Genomic DNA, 17,791 nt, shown 5'->3' on the forward strand with positions numbered 1-17,791 from the left:
ATTGCATTTTGGGTTTAATTTACAATGTTTATGTGATGCACGAATATATGTGATTATATTAGTTAATTGAATACAAGTAAGAATATCAGTTTGATTGGCACTAACTGTGATTTTTAGTAAGATAAGTAAATCACTTAAGATAACTTGGGAACCTATATAATATGTTGTCATAGCAATGCAGAAGTACCTAGACCCCGGGGTAAGGCTGCACGAAGGTCTATCGTACACCTTTGTGGAGGTACTGAAGGGTGGAATAAAGGGCTAGACTGACAGAGCCCTAAAGCTTAGTGACCTGCGTGAAAGAAGGAACAGAGGGTATAAACTGACATCATGACCATCTCAGGGTGCAGAAACTTGGTTCCAGCATCCACCCATACTACTTTGGGTGAGACTTTGGTCTGTGCTCCGTGGGTTGATGCCGAAATGGCTAGTAGTGTAGGGATTTGTTTAGCTAGCTAACACTGAACCTGGGTCAGGGCCCACAAATCCAACACCTACAGTACCATACAATGCTACAGTTCCACTACACACCGCGCTCCTCCCTACCACCAGTTCACAACTCTCATACAATACTTTACGATGTGTTTTAGATTTCCCATACTCTTCCATCGCTCAAACTCCTCCCATGGTCCATAATCCACCTCCATATTATATTTATATTTGATACAAGAATTTTTTATGATATAAATCACACCTAGTTACATTGCACACTCCCAATCCCATTGCTTCCTACGTTAAACATGGTTCCATACTCGACGCTACAAACACATTGACTCCCCAGTCCTCACGCCTCGATTTCCTCCAAACCATCTTTGTAATATCACTCCCCAATATACAATTTCATAAACCACTTCCGTGACATACAACAATTTTTTGTTGGCTATGCAGTCTCTATTCCTATCATTAATGCATATACCATCAATTAAATCCGCTCCCAATTTTTTTTAACTGTGATGTGATTTTGCTAATAGATGTGTGTTAATACAATTCGGTTCCCACCGATTTCTCCTTCCTTCGATCATACGTTGACCCCTCTCCCCATATAAACCCTGCACCATCATCTCTCTTCCCCATATATTCCCTTCCCCATATAACCCTCCCCCATATAATACATTTGTCCTCAAATATCAGAGTGCATTTTTTTTTACACCATAAGTGCATTTTGTTTTGCCACCAAAACTGTATATTTTTACCACCAGAAGTGCAATTTTTTATATATATTGGCAGCAGAGTACATTTTTAAATGCATTCATTAACATCTATTGTTGGAGTATTTCTCTCTAAAAAAGAGAACTATCCTGAATGGTCGTGGAAGATAAAACACACTCTCATTTTCAATGAGTTGTGGAAAGGAGTTTGTGTAGGATAAGGAGATAATGAACCTGAAAAGCCCACCTCAAATAAGGAGATTGTCATTTGGGAAAAAAGGAACACCAAGGCCTATGCGTTGATTGCAACATATGTAAATGATGAGGTGAGTCACCATATTTCACCATTTTTAAATTCTTTTGAAGCCTTACAGAAGTTGAAGGAACTCTATTACTCACACTATGAACTTGAAATTGTACAATTGATGATTAAATTGTTCAGCCTTGAATTGAAAAATGATGACCCTCTTGATTTAGAATCAGAAGTAAGATCTATTATGCATTATATCAAAACCACTGGTGTTCAAATAGATATTCCTCTCATAGCTTATGTCAAGGCACTATATCGCACCTATTCAAATTATCTTGAGTCATTCCAAGCAAGTGGAAACCTCAAGGAGATTACCTTTGACTCCATTGAGAAAAAGTTTGCTGAGAGAGAGAAGGATTTTGGGAAGAAGACAACTCCTCAGTATTCTGAAGAAGTTGTGTGTCTTTCATATCAAGAGAATAATCATGCTCATGATTGTTCTAGAGGAAGATGTGGCTAAAGAGGTAGAGGAAGAAGAAATCTTAGAGGTAGGTGGGGCAGCGAGTTTCAAGGAGAAAAGTTTGTTCTTCTTCATTGGATACACTAGAATAGAGATGGACATGATGCATCCACATGTAAGTTGCCTTGGGACATAATTGGGCAGGAAAGAATTGAAGCCAAAGGTAAAATCCATGACAAAGAAAAAGGTAAAGCACCTGAATCTTCTCACTATGTTGTGGCACATTGTAATATTGGAGTAACTGAAGACTTGTTTAATGATTCACTTGCTTCTTCAAAAATTGATTGGTTGTTTGATTCAGGAGAAACTTTCCACGTGACTTTTAGAAGATATTTATTTGAAGAAATTATTGACAATGTTGATGGAGTAGTATACTTTTCAGAAAAATCAAAACTCAAGCCATCAGGGCTTGGCACCATCAGGCTCAAACTGCCTGGTCTTCCAAATTTTCTTCTACAAGATGTTTTATATCACCTAGAACTGAGGATAAAATTGTTGCCTTTGGTCCACATCTGCCAGCAAGGACACTCCATTCATATATTTGATGGCAAGGTTGAGGTTAAAAAAGCATTAGATCGCTCACTTGTCATGACGAGGATAGAAGAAGAAAGACTTCTGAAGCTGCAAGGTACCTATTCTTGTAGACAAAACTTCTCATACAATTCTCGTTATGATGAAGGTAATTTTCCATCAAGTCTTTTATGGCATGCTAGACTTGGACACTTGAATTATGACAACCTTCATATGTTGAAGAAAAGTGGTGTCACTGGTTTGCCTACAATTCCCAGGAAACTTATGCAATGTGATGCTTGTATTCTAGGAAATCATAGCAAACAATTGTTTTCATGATTCACATTCCAGAGCACATAAAAAACTTGAACACATCCATTCATATTTATGTGGCCCAATGCCTATTCCTTCTGCAAATGGAAATAAATATATGATGAAATTTATTGTTGACTACACTAGGATCTATTGGGTTTATTTATTGAAGAAAACATATGATGGTTTTCAAACATTCAAGAACTTTAATGCATGGATTGAAAATGATGCAAAATCTCATATTGGCTCTGTTCGCACTGATAATGGAAAAGAATACACTTCAAATGAATTTGAAAACTATATTTGTCAGCATGGGATCAAACATCAAACAAATGTTCCTTATAATCCCCAACATAATGGAGTAGTTGAAAGAATGAATAGGACAATCTTAAATATGGTAAGTTTCTTGATGTTTTTCAATAATGTAAAATTGATGTTTTGGGATGATGTAGTTCTATGTGTTGTATATGTAAAGAATAGATGTCCATCTAATTCTATTAGAAACAAGACTCCTTATGAAATGTGGTATGGCCACATTCCTTCAATAAGGCATCTCAGGGCCTTTGGTTCCCCCTGTTATGCCTTGATACCAAAGGAACGAAGAAACAAACTTGGCACAAGGAGTCATAAGTGTATATTCTTTGGGTATTCAAATACCTCCAAGGCACACAGTCTCTATGATGAAGTTAATAAGAAGTTTTTTGTGTCTAGAGATGTGATCTTTATTGAATCATCCAAGGCTGACAATGTTGTTGAGTGGCAGCTTGATCACTTGGATAGATTCAGACATGCAAAGTCATTTTAAGAATTTGATAATCATATTCCACATCTTGAAGGGGGGAATTCCTATACTGGATCGATATGTGGAATCTTCTTTTGAAGCACTCTCTGCTCCACATGAAGCTCGAGTCAAAGATGACAATTTGAGTGATGTGATTGATAGAATTGGGAGACGCAATGTTGATTCAGTCCCAACTCAGCCAACTGAGCAGCCTGGGCCATCTCAGAAAGTTCCTCCAAAATGGCTAACAAAGACACTTGAAAGTTTTAATCCTAATGACTTTGGAAAGATAGGAACAAGAAATTCAACTAGACAAAATGGAGGTGATGTAAACGATTCTGATTCACCTATTGATATGGATGTTTCTTATGATTGTGAACTGAATTTGTCTACAAATTTTGAACCAACTTCCTTCAAAGAAGCAACTTCTCATGATCAATGGAAAGAAGCAATGCAGAAAGAATATGATGCCTTGATAAAGAATGGAACTTGGAAGTTGGTTGATCCTCCATTGAGAATCAAACCAATTGGCTTCAAGTGGGTCTGCAAGAATAAGTATAAAGCTGATGGCTGACTTGACAAGCAAAAATCTAGGCTTGTGGGAAAGGGTTTTTCACAGAAAGAAGGGATGGACTATGATGAGACCTTTTCCCCCACAGAAAAAATGGGCTACCATCAAGACAATATTTGCCCTGGAAGCTTAGAATGGTTGGAAAGTCCATCAAATGGATGTAAAAATTGCTTTCTTGAATGGAGATATGAAAGAGAATGTTTTTATATCCCAACCAGAAGGATTTGTTTTGAAGGGAAAAGAACACAAGGTATACAAGCTTGTGAAATCCTTGTATGGCCTCAAGTAAGCACCGTGAGCCTGGTATGAAAAGTTAACTAAGCATCTTCTAAAACTCAACTTCAAACATTATGATCTTGATGATGCAACTTGTTTTGTCAAGAAAGTTGGCAAAATAGTTGTATGTCTTGTGGTGTATGTAGATGATTTTTTGATGAAAGGGAAAAATGGGAGCTACATTGCATCCATAAAGAAGGAATTGAGGAAAGGTTTACTGAATTGGGCTATGTTCACAACTATCTTCGTATTGAAGTAACTCAAAATCTAAAGTTTATATTCCTCTCTCAGAAGAAGTACATTGGTGATCTGTTAAACAGGTTTGACATGATTGAGTGCAAACCTTTGACTACTCCAATGGAATAGAACTTAAAGCTCACATCCATTGAAGGAAAATAATTTGGGGATGTAACAAAGTATAGACAACTTGTAGGAAGTCTCAACTACTTGACTACTACTAGACCATACATTTCTTTTGTTGTTGGAATCCTATCATATTTTATACATAAGCCTTGTGAGGGACATTGGTCTACTGCAAAAATATTTCTAAAGTAATTGAAGGGAAATCAAGGCTTTGGACTCAAGTATACATAGGTGGGCGACTGCAACTTGATTGGATACTCTGATTCAGACTTCGATGTATATAAAGAAACTGGGGTATCTACTTTAGGTTATGTTATGAGTCTTATATTAGGAGCTATCTGTTGGAGGTCATGCAAATAATCAGTTCCAGAAGATTCCAAAAATAAAGGAAGAATATGTGGTAGCAGCGGAAGCAACAAAGGAAAATTTGTGGCTAAGGAAAATTCTGGAATATTTTGCAGGTGAAACAAGTGCATTCAACTCCACTCATGATTGACAATGTTAGGTCCCTATAATACTAGTGATTCCTCCGTTACTATTGTCATTGCATCCCTTATTGTTATTATTGTGCCCTTATTGTCCCCATATTGTTATTATTGTGCCCCATAGAAGCCCACTATTTTAATTGTTGTGCCCTTATATTATTATTGTTATGTTGGCTTTGATTATATTGTGACCCCTTAGACTCCTATATATAGAAAGGAGGATTTGTCATTTGTATCTTCCAAGAATTGTTCATTTTTGTAATGTAAAGGAGGCTTCCCCCTCAAAGAGGCTGATTTTGAAGTCGTTGATCTATATTTTATATCTTTTTGTGAGCTAGTTTCATAAGATTTGGTATCAGAGGTTTGGATTCTAGGGTTTCGCTGCTCCAAATTAGGACATCATGGTAGTTTCGCTATAACTTTTTTTATGCGATGTTTCAGAAGCCAAAATAAAAACCCATTTGAGATGAAATATCAATGATCCTCAGGTCTGAATTGCAGATCTTGTCTCACTGTATTTTCGGAGATATGATCCAAGGAATTAGGGTTTTTGCAGGCTCTCGGATTACATCCCAAACAGGTGACCTTGGTAAAATCATCATAACTTTCTATTTGAGTATCAGATTGAAATTTCATAAGAATTTACAGAAAGAAGACGGACTGTAGTTTTCCTTGCATCGTTTGAAGGTACAAAGGTTGAAACAGTGACATGTGGTACTTTGTACAAGTTCTCTCTACTGGAAAAGTGTATAATCAGGTTATCTTCGGAGATTGTGCATAACACTTTCTTGGAGAATCCAATTTGGATCAGAATGGTGGCATTGGAAAGAGGACTCAGAGGGTTACCACAGTTCACAATTTTAGACCTTAGAGATCCGAAACTCTAGAGATACATTAGATTCAATATCAAGCTCCTACAAAGTGAAAAAAGATGTGTAGTTTTGTTTAACTTTTGCATAAGTTTGGTTTGAAAATTAGTTTCAAGTAATCAAAGGGCATAGTGAAGAATAATTATCATTAATTGATGCCCTGAAGAAAGAAAATGGAAACACCTAGTAGAACCTAAAATCTCTAGCATGACTCATGAAGAAGAGGAAGAAATGCAACATGACATATCAAAATTACGAGACCAAGTGCAACAAATTTGGCTCTCACATAAAGTAACAGAAGCTAAGATGGATGGTTTAAAGAAAGGAATGGAAGGTGTGGAAGCTAAGATGGATGGTATGAAAGACAACATTGAAGATTGGAAGAAGGACATGGAAGGTTGGAAGGAAGGTTTGAAAAAGTTGCTACAAGAAAGGCTTTTTAATGGTGAAAAAGTAATAGAGCAAACTCATAATGAGAACAAAATAAATGTTAATCATGATTCAAAGAATGACAACATTGAATATTTGAAGAAAGGTGTGGAAGGTTTGAAAGAAGTTTTGACAAAGTTGCTACAAGAAAGGCTTCCTAATGGTGAAAAGGTAGTAGAGAAAACTCATGATGAGAACAAAATAATTGTTAGTCCTGATTTCATAGACTCTAACAGTGGATTGAAGACCCACCATGTTCCAAATATCTATATGAGGAAGTTTGATGGCAAGGATCCCGTAACATGGATACTACATATGGAGCAATATTTTGATCTCCATAATGTGCAAAACACACAAAAGGTACGCATTGCAACTTTATATTTGGAACCAAATCAATTTGTATGGTATCAATGGCTTTGCTCTCGTAAAAAAATTGTCACTTGGGAAATTTTTATGGAAGAAATGATAGCACATTATGAGGATACAAAAAGCAACACTTTTTTTAGCCAATTGATAAATCTCAAACAAAAGGGATCAATGATGGAGCACATTGAGATGTGTTCATAGGGATTTTAAAGGATAACATCCAACATGAGGTTCACCTTTGGGAACTTGATTGATTGGAGAAGGCATTCTGATTAGCAAGAAAAATGGAAAGAAAAATTATGGCAACAAGGAAGCCTACCACTCACAACTATAAAGATGGAATTGTTGTTGCCCCTAACCTTCCACAACCTACAAGGTTGACACCACAATGATTGGAATAAAAAAGAGAAAAAGGGCTTCGTTACAGTTGTGATAGCAAATACACTAAAGGTCATAAGTGTGCTGAGAAGATATTATTTTACATAGATTGTGAAGAGGAGGGAGAAAAGGAACAAGAAGTGTCAAAAGAAGAGGATATACACCAAGAAAAAACCCTAGAGAAAGAAGAAATGAATCCGACCATATATTGTAATGCATTGGCCGGAATTACCACTCCTCAAACTATCAAGATAGAAGGACATATCAATGAGAAAAAGGTAATAGTTTTGATTGATTCCGGAAGTACCCATAATTTTATTCATTGTAAGATAGCCAAGGAATTGACTTGCTTCCTACATCCAACACTAGAGTGTCAAGTGATGGTTGCAAGTGGACGAACCATAAATTGCTCTAGAAAGTGCCATAATATCAAGCTATTCATGGGAGAATATTTATTGAATAACCCAATGCTTTCCATTCCAATAGGTGGTGCTAATATTGTACTAGGTGTCCAATGGCTATAATACTTGGGTACAATATCTTTTAATTTTCAAGAAATTTTCATGAAATTTTCTTTGGAAGGAAAGGAAGTTGAATTAAGGGGTATCATAGGAAAACTGGGAAATATAATCAGCTCTAACGGAATGACAAAGCTTCTAAGGAAAGAAAAACAAGGCATAATTGCATAATTATGTTCGCTAGAGGTTCCCACATCAAAATCATCTATTTCTCCAGATCTCCAAAAAGTCTTGGACAATCATTCCAAGGTATTTGAGACTCCCAAATGACTCCCACCTATTTGTGGTCATGATCATGCTATTCATTTGATTCTAGGAAGTGTTCCTCCAAACACCAGGCCTTACCGATATCCCTATGCCCAAAAGAGTGAAATTGAACGTATGGTTGCATAAATGCTAGAGGCTGGTATAATTCAACCTAGTCAAAGTTCTTTCTTTGCTCCAATAGTATTGGTGCATAAGAAGGATGGGTCATGGTGCATGTGTCCAGATTATAGGGAGCTCAACAAGCTCACTATTAAAGATAAATTTCCCATTCATGTCATTGATGAATTATTGGATGAATTGCATGGATCAGTTTACTTCACCAAGTTGGATCTTCGTTCAAGATATCATCAAATCAGAATGAAGACTGAAGACATTTTAAAAACAACATTTAGAACTCATGTGGGTCATTATAAATTTTTGGGCATGCCTTTTGGCCTTATCAATGCACCTACATTTCAAGGTTTGATGAATTCCATTTTCAAACCCTTCCTTAGAAAATTTGTGTTAGTATTTTTTGATGATATACTAATCTATAAAAAATCTTGGAAGGATCATGTTCAACATGGTGATTGCATGCTCAAGCTATTAGAGGAGAAATAATTATATGCAAAAACCTTCAAATCTTTCTTTGGAGTACAAGAGGTGGAATATCTGGGTCATATTGTATCTCATGAAGGTGTTAAGGTTGACCCTAGAAAAATTAAAGCCATTAAGGAATGGAAAATCCCCACATCCATAAAGCATCTACAAGGATTTCTCAAGTTGATAGGGTATTATCGCAAGTTTGTTAAGAATTATGGGAGAATAGCAACACCTCTAACAACATTATTGAAGAAAGATGCATTTTCATGGACTCCAGAAGAAACAAAGGCCTGTGAACATCTTAAAGAGGCAATGTGCCAAGAACCAGTCTTAGCTATGCCAGACTTCACAAAAACCTTTATTGTGGAATATGATGCCTCAGGAAATGGAATTGGTGCTTTTTTAATGCAAGAAGAAAGACCCATTACTTTTGAAAGTCATCTAATCAAAGGAAAGTATTTACACAAAGCTATTTATGAGAAGGAAATGTTGGCAATACTACATGCACTTAAGAAATGATGACCCTACCTAATGGGAAGACACTTCAAGGTAAAAACGGACCATGATAGTCTTAAATACTATTTAGAACAAAGATTATCTTCAAAAGAGCAGCAAAAATGGGTCACAAAGATGTTGGGTTATGAATTTGAAATCATCTACAAAAAAGGGAAGCAAAATGTTGTGGCAGATTCACTCTCAAGAAAGGATGAGGACATGGAAGCATTGCTTTGCACCATTTCTATTATCCAACCAGATTGGATAAAAGAAGCAAGGGATGTATGGAAAAATGAAAAAGAAGTGCGGGAACTCATTCAAAAGTTAAAAAAAGATCCTAATGCATCTGATACATTTAGCTGGAAAAATGATTCGTTATGGTACAAAGATCGTTTATACTTAGGTAAGAATTCCCAACTCAAACAAGATATTCTTATGGAATTGCACACTTCTCCCTTAGGAGGGCACTCAGGGTTTTTAAAAACTTACCACAGGGTTAAGAAGGATTTTTTTGGGATGGCCTTAAATTGGATATTCAAAAGTTTGTGGCGGAATGTTTGCTTTGCCAAAAAAATGAAGTTGAAACAATTAAGACCCTAGGTCTATTATAGCCTTTATCCATTCCAAGCCAACGTTGGGAGGAGGTTTCAATGGATTTTATCATAGGTTTACCCAAGTCTGAAGGAAAAAGTGTCATCATGGTGGTAGTTGACAGACTTACCAAGCATGCACACTTTTGTGCATTATCTCATCCATTTAAATCCAGTACAATTTCTACTGCATTTATTGAAACAATTCAAAATCTACATGGAAACGCAAAGATTATTGTAAGCGACAAAGATCCCATTTTCACTGGAAATTTTTGGACATAATTATTTTCTTGTCTTAGTACTCAGTTAGCTCATATCTCATCATATCATCCTCAATTTGATGGGCAAATTGAGATAGTAAACAAATGTTTGGAAGTATATATTTGTTTCTTTGTCTCTGATAAACAAACACAATAGGTGAAATGGTTTCCTCTGGCTGAATGGTGGTATAACACTTCCTTCCATACTGTAGCAAAAATGACCCCATTTATGGCACTTTATGGATATCATCCACCATCCATCACGTCATATTTAAGAGAAAATTGTAAGGTTCAAGTAGTGGAAGATCACATTGAGCATCAACAAGAAGTTCTCCAACTCTTAAAGGATAACCTCAATTTGGCGCAGAATAGAATGAAACAACAGGCAAATCAACGTCACAACGAAAGAAGTTTTGATGTAGGTGACTAGGTTTTCCTACGGCTACAACCATATAGATAAATTTCCCTCAAGCAAGTTAAGAATGATAATAAATTATCACTAAAGTATTATGGTCCATACAAGTTGTTGCAAAATATTGGTACTATGGCATACAAATTGGAGCTTCCTGCAGCTTCCCGAGTGCAACGAGTTTTCCATGTTTCATGCTTAAAGAAGGTTATAGGTGACAAGTTCCCAGTTTAAAAAATATTGCCAGAACTTGACGAGGAAGGAAAAATCATATTGGAACCTGAAGCAGTCACAGAAACAAGAACTCGACAACTACGAAAACGATCAATTTCAGAGTATCTCGTCAAGTGGAAGAACTTACCCACTGAAGATTCCACATGGGAGGATGAGAATTCTATACAGAAGCATCCAAAACTACTCAAGTTTTGAGGACAACACTTTTTTGAAGGAGAGGGGCATGTTAGGTCCTTATAATACTAGTGATTCCCCCATTACTATTGTCAATGTATCCCTTATTGTTATTATTGTGCCCCATAAAAGCCCACTATTGTTATTGTTGTGCCCTTATATTATTATTGTTATGTCGACTTTGATTATATTGTGACCCCTTAGACACCTATATATAGAAAGGAGGTTTTTTCATTTGTATCATCCAAATTTTTTTCATTTGTGTAATGTAAAGGAGGTTTTCCCCTTGAAGAGGCTGATTTTGAAGTCATTGATCTATCGTTTCTATCTTTTTGTGAGCTGGTTTCATAACAGACAACACCCTTGCTACTAACAGAGTTATCTTACTTGCCTCTGTGTGACATCATGTCAAGGCATTACCTTATGACCCAATGTTGGGACTTCTACACCAAACGGTCTGAGGGCTAATTGGGACTTCTTACCAGAGAGATCCCCTTGACATGTTGGCGGGTCCAACACCATCAAGACTTCCTTAGCAGGGGCGCAGAAACAACACGAGATTAGTTAACGAATCAGATGAAGAGCAGTAACAACATCATTGTAGTGATTTTAATATTAAAAATAATTCAGAGTTACAAGAGCAGAGTAACAATTCTTTTCTATATGCCTTCCTTGTACATAGGAAACTGAGTTTCTTTTATAATTATTACATGCCCGAAATTAGAAATAGATGAGTCATGAGAATCTCACGATTCTCATGTTGATCATAAAATCAAAGTAGTTACAGCCTATTTCTAAATACAAATGCTTCTCAGATACATTGGTTAATATTGGAACCACTTGGGTCTGTTGCTTCTTAAATAAACAATTCATAACACCCGACAGCTGTTATGTGGAATAGTACCCACAACTTTCCAGCTTCGGTGCAACAACATCCTACAAGTGAATAACGGTTCAGGATGTAATGACAATCACTGGCGAAAACACCCTTGGTGTAACAACGGTCCTCTGCATTAGCACGTGGTGTAACAATAGCCTGTAACAACATTCAGTGTGTAACAACAACCTGTAACATCATACAGGGTGTAACAGCGAACTACTCTAACCTTCTCTGAAACCAATCAACGCTGCCTGTTTACTCCATAACCTTGTTCCCATGAGCCACACCTGAAAAAGAGAAGAGCTTCCAAATACTCCTCCAATGCTCACCTCAGTTAGCCACAAAAAGGAATATAGTATCGTATTATTCAGCGAAACATGGAAAAATAACATGACAGTGGAATATGTCACATAAATGAGAAAAAGGGTGAGTAATCATGTAAATTTTCATGGGCCTGGAGGATAAGAGGATCAAAACTGGGGAAAGAAGGTGCAAAAAGAGATTAAAAAAAGTTTTCATAATAATGTAAGAAGAGTATCTTGAAATCAAGACTCAGACAAATAAATAACACCATAAACCTCTTTTATATTCACACCATTCGTCCCAAATTCGAATAATCTCACTCTCAAACCAAAGGCTTTAAAAATTAGAGTATAGAATTACTTTGTGAACAATAGTTCAAACAACAAATACCATTAACTCTTCATTCCACAAGTTTATTCACAACATACTCATACACACGATGCTCCTCCTTTTTTCCTTTCTTCCAGACTCGACATTCTTTCTTCATGCCCTAGTTTACCAAAATGAAATCAAATGAGCTTTCCCCTCCTTGATTTCGATCAGCCTCTCAATCTTGAACACCCTTTTCAACCTCGATCAATTCTCCTACCATGGTCGGCTAGAGCTAGAACTTCTCCCCCCTAGTTTTCCACAATTGACTTGTGTTGCAGCTCCTCATTCCTTAAACTAATGTTGAAATCATCAAACTTCAGGTTTCCTATAGGTGTTGAAGTACTCATAGCTACAATTAAATTTTCCCAATTGTCTAATATAGAACACATTAAAAAAATACCTCCAATTTCATCATCTAGAATTATTTTAACAGAGGCAAGCTGACTAGTAATAATATTGAATTCATTCAAGTGCTCAACAACTGAAGCGCCCTCCTTCATCTTGAAATTATAAAGCTTCTTCATCAAGAACACTTTGTTTGATGTCGTATTCTTATCATATATATCATGGAGCTTCTTCCATAATCCTTTTGTCATCTTTTCTCTTGAAACATTGAAATACACATTCTTTTCTAGATATTGGTGGATTGTAGAAATCACATTTCTATATAGCTTATTCCATTCTTCATCTGTCATCGATGAGGGTTTCTTTACAATACCCTCAATCATAAAATATTGATCCTTTAAAATCAGTGTATTCTCCATCTGTGATTTCCATAGGGAAAAATTAGCCCCGCTTAACTTATCCATGCCAGTTAATGTTGTTGTCTCCATTCTCAATAAAATTCACACCGCAAAAACAAAAAAACTCCACTTACAAAATAATACTTTAATTATTACACCATTTAAAAATAAAAAATCCATCTCCTTTACAAAAAATTGTCATGTAACAATGGAGCACTTCTTCTTCTTAATTAATTAATTAATTAAATAGAATACATGACTTTAAACCCATTCTCAAATTTAAGAGATAAAACCATTATATAATTGTTTCCAACTTAATCAACTTATTTGAATGGACCTCATTCTCAAATTTAAGAGAGAAAGCCTTTATATAATCATTGCCAACATTAAACTTATTTAAATCAATGACTACTTTCATAAAGTCATTATAAAAATTTCCTTTCATAATCGATGTCAGCTCAACTTACTTATTTCAATGGCTACCTTCATAAATATTTCTCAATGGAAGACATACTAACAGACATGATGTCATACAATTCCACTGGTCATCACCTCATCCCTGCTGTTAGCGCTCGAATCTGCCTCAGGCTGAATGAAGGCGAGGTTCATGGCAACATCAAACCAAGCTCAGCCTCATAGCTAGCCCTACGAGGACAAGAGAGGGCTCTCTCCGGGTCTATCTCGATAAAATGATCAATAGAGTCCGAGATGACTTAAAATGGGAACTGATTTAGGCTAGTAAAATGAATTTGAATGAGGGATATTTGATTTAATGACTAAGTTGCTGGGCTGCATGGGACAAGGATAGCATGAGCAGAGATTTAACCAAAGGCACAAGATATTTCATAAGGCGAGATTAGCATGAGGTTTTAGCAATCGAATTGAATTTAAATGGGGTGAAAAGACTGTTTAAGAAAGCTGAAAAGGGCATTAATGTATGAATCCTTTCTAGGCAGAAGAAAACACATAAAGACGGAACACTTCCTCAAGGCAGAGCAATGACTGAATTCTACCTTTCTCACTTAAAAGTATTCCGCTGGAAATGATCATGAATGAAATGCAAAACATCACAGGATACATATGAAACAGAGAGAAAAACACATGCCATAACTCATACCACAAGAATCTTATAAATCAGAGATACACCATTTAATTATTTCTCTGTCAATCTGTACAGCCAAACGCTGAGTTATTCCTCCACCATTTCCCAGAACTCAGAACTATCTATACAAAAGATTTTTTAATACAATAAATAGACTTAGAGCCTGGGAAAGCGAATCGATGAAAATAAGGGGCAGTTTCACCTAAAATCATGAAAATAGGAAAAGACTGCTCTAAAAAGGAGCAGCGTTACATTTTGTTTGTTGATGACCAATTAGAATGCGAAAACTGTAATGTAGAGCCTCTGAAATCGTAACTAAAAACCAAAATGGGCAATCGAACCTATCTTTCTACATGATAGTTTTTCTTTATTCAATTTTGAGTTTGACTGTCACCATATCGTGAGCCAGCTATAGTTACCCCATCACCGCCTCCAGCATTTGATAACTGCCCAAATTCTTTGGTATACTGCCCATTAAATTATTCATCGACAGGTCTATATATCTGAGATTATTACATTTCCCAAGGCTCGAGGGGATTCTCCTTTCCAGATGATTGCTAAATAAGAAACAATAAAAGGCCTGAAACTTCAAGAAGCAACACCTGTAGCGTAGATCCCATAACTGAAGATAAACATAAGCAATCGAATCATATTTTTTTTCTGCCACGGTGGATATCAACGTTTACATTCAGGCATTCGGTGCTTTGACCATTTCAGCTCCCTTTTCTCTCTATTTGCCAAAAATACACTTGGTTGAGTAAAAACCGTCATGAGGGATTCGAATCCCTATTTCCATATATTCTCTCCATTTATCCACCTGGCGATTAACAAATCGGGCGCATCGGATAACTATTGTGCATGATCAGGTGTGAAAATAGTTTATGAATCTGGCGGACTTGTTTCAAACGCCACATGTATCGCATGTAATCTTCATTGGCGGTCTGATTTCTGATGATTTCACCACGAATGCCATCAGAACCTCGCCATGTCTCTTTGTGTTGTTGAAAATTGCAAAAATAGAAGCAGTTTCGATAACAATTTTTTGGAAATGTCGTCCTGTTTTTTGAATGCCTGGATTTGTACATAAAAACTGCCATTCGGAGCTATATGGAGCACCCTAAAATTCTCATCCCAATTCTCAAACCCACGAGTAACAGAATGTCATATTTGTTGTAATTTTGGGCCGGAGCTCCATAAGGTCCATCGATGTAAAGCTTGGGAAATCTGCATACTGGGACTCCATTGTCAGCTACCAGTGTAGTGTCAGCCCTCAGTAGACCATTTTTATTGGCAGTAGGGGGTTCACAAACCCTATAAAATATCCTCTTAAGTTCTGTTGTCCAATCACCCAAGGTTCGGATGTGGGCACTCAAGTAATCGTCTCCTGGAGCTTGAGGATTTTAACGGATTTGCAACCTGATCTGAAAGCACTCAGAGTTCTTTCTCAACCATATAACCACACTGGAACCGCAAGGTACATCCATGTCGTTTTCTTGTACCAGTTGTGGCTGAGGTACAGATATATACCATGGACTATCAACAGCACATAGACGATTACGAATAAGTGGTGTGAATACCAGAAAGAATTGAATCCTGTAAGCCTTTTCAATGGTTTTGGAAGATTAAGTTTATTCCTTTTGAACCACGGAGTGGCCATAACGAATGAAATTGCCATGAAGACCACCATAATAACACCTGTAACACCCTCAACGCCTTTGACAAACCACCAGTAGTTGGGAGGCCTGTTATGTCCAAAGAACTGTTTCAAGGGCACATATTGCTCATTTGATGCATGGAGAAGACGGGGAAAATCACATGTTAAATGTGCTCCTACATGAAGCCCCACTCCTATTGCTATTGCTACTGCAATTACCTTGTGGAAATTGAGATTGTCGTCAAATGGAACTGCTAACACCAAGCTTGGTCTTATTGCGGAGCCATGTAATGGTATTTCTACAAACAGGAAGCAAAATCAATGCCATGTTAAATTTGAGTGTCTCTGCAGCTCCCTTAGTTGTGCACATGCAGTAACCCATCACATGTTATACTGCTCTATGCCTGTATTATATGAATTTCCATGTAAATATCCCTGCAAGTATACAAAGCCATAGCAGAAGAACCCAGATGCGTTGCCAGTTGTCTTCAACAAAGAATTTTGTTTTCTGCAACCACCTTTCAACTGGATTGTTTATCTTGGTGAGCGCTAGCTTCTGACTTATCATTTGGCTCAAATTAACGCTGGTGTTCCCAAATTTTGCATTTTCATTTGGAACCTCCAGCAGCAACATCTCTAGATTTTGAATCTCAATGTATCCCAAATGATCAAGGTCTAGTTCGTCCATGATGAGTGCTGCATACTCTTCTGCTTGTTCTTTTAACTTGGAAATCTTGCTTGTAGATGCACTGAGCATGATAACCTCTTTGACTTCTTCTTCTAAACTAATAAGTTCCGGTTGTTTCTTATAGTACATCTTTGCACGTTTGGCAAAGGAGTCTGCATCTTCTTCTATAAGTTTCATCATGTCTTTAACTTTGAGATCCATATCTGCCAAGTTGTCCTTAAGCCATCTCGAATGTTTTGGACTTACGTGGCCATCCCACCACCAAGAATGTGAATGATTAATGTTGCTGTCCATCATGACTCCTTCCATTTCTTCAAGCCAGGAAGTGAATTGCAACTACCAGATTTGCTCCTGAGATTATTATCATTATTGGAGGAGACGGAGGAGACAGAGCATCTGCTGAGATAGAGCATTGAGACATAGATGCCGAGACAACATTTGCGTGGAGTTCAGGCTGCCAAGACAGAGCGTCGAGATCAGGCTTTGCATGACACTGTTATACCCATCGAAAGTCGTAGGATCCTTCCTCCATTGAAGCATGGGAGATTTATTTATCTATTGTGCCATCGAAGCTTTAGAACTACGTCCGAATTCTCTTGCTTTGACTATTTTTACAGAGAAACGATAAAAATTTTGATTGTTTGCCCTATGCATCGCGCAGCATACCCAGTGCGCCGCGCCTGGTGAGTGCACCGCACCAGTGTATATTTGCACTGTGTAAAAGCGCCCAGTGCGCCGTGCTCCTCCAATGCGCCGCGCCACCTGTCGTGTGCGCCGCGCGCCATCTTCGCACAGTCACAACTTTAATATCACAGCTTTGTTCTTCCAATCTTCACACTCGACTTATTTCTTAAGCTTTTGATATCTTATTGAGTGAAAATGAAATTTAAAAGTGGACAATCTCTCATTGAACCATGAATTTTGATTTTTTGCTTTGTAATAACCCACTTTGTTCAGTATGTAGAACTTTGGCATTTTGACAAACTCTGTCCTTAATTTTCTTCTCTGACCTTCTTTAGCTGAAATGATGGTTCTTATGTGGATTGTTTTGCAGAGATAGGAGCTGCTGAACCTAGCAAGATGACCAGGGCCTGGATTCGAAGTACTCCATGATGGAAGACTTTAAAATTTAAATTTATTACAAAAACAAATTTGTCGATTTCTTCTCCAAAACAGAGTTTTGGAGAAGGATCATTTTCGAGCATTATTGATGATGAAACTCTTGAAGTAAGAGACTTATTTAACCTCCCTCTGGCCTGCAA

The 17,791-nt window shown here is 37.1% G+C and overlaps 1 pseudogene; it reads right to left on the bottom strand.

Annotated features, from left to right (window-relative positions):
* Positions 1 to 15,290: 15,290 nt before the first annotated feature.
* LOC149185196 (respiratory burst oxidase homolog protein B pseudogene) lies at positions 15,291 to 16,838 on the bottom strand (annotated as a pseudogene).
* Positions 16,839 to 17,791: the final 953 nt, after the last annotated feature.

The sequence above is a fragment of the Pinus tabuliformis genome, chromosome 3_2, assembly GCF_031772625.1.
Source record: "Pinus tabuliformis cultivar Carrire ecotype Pingquan chromosome 3_2, CPIR1, whole genome shotgun sequence".
Classification (NCBI taxonomy): Eukaryota; Viridiplantae; Streptophyta; class Pinopsida; order Pinales; family Pinaceae; genus Pinus; species Pinus tabuliformis.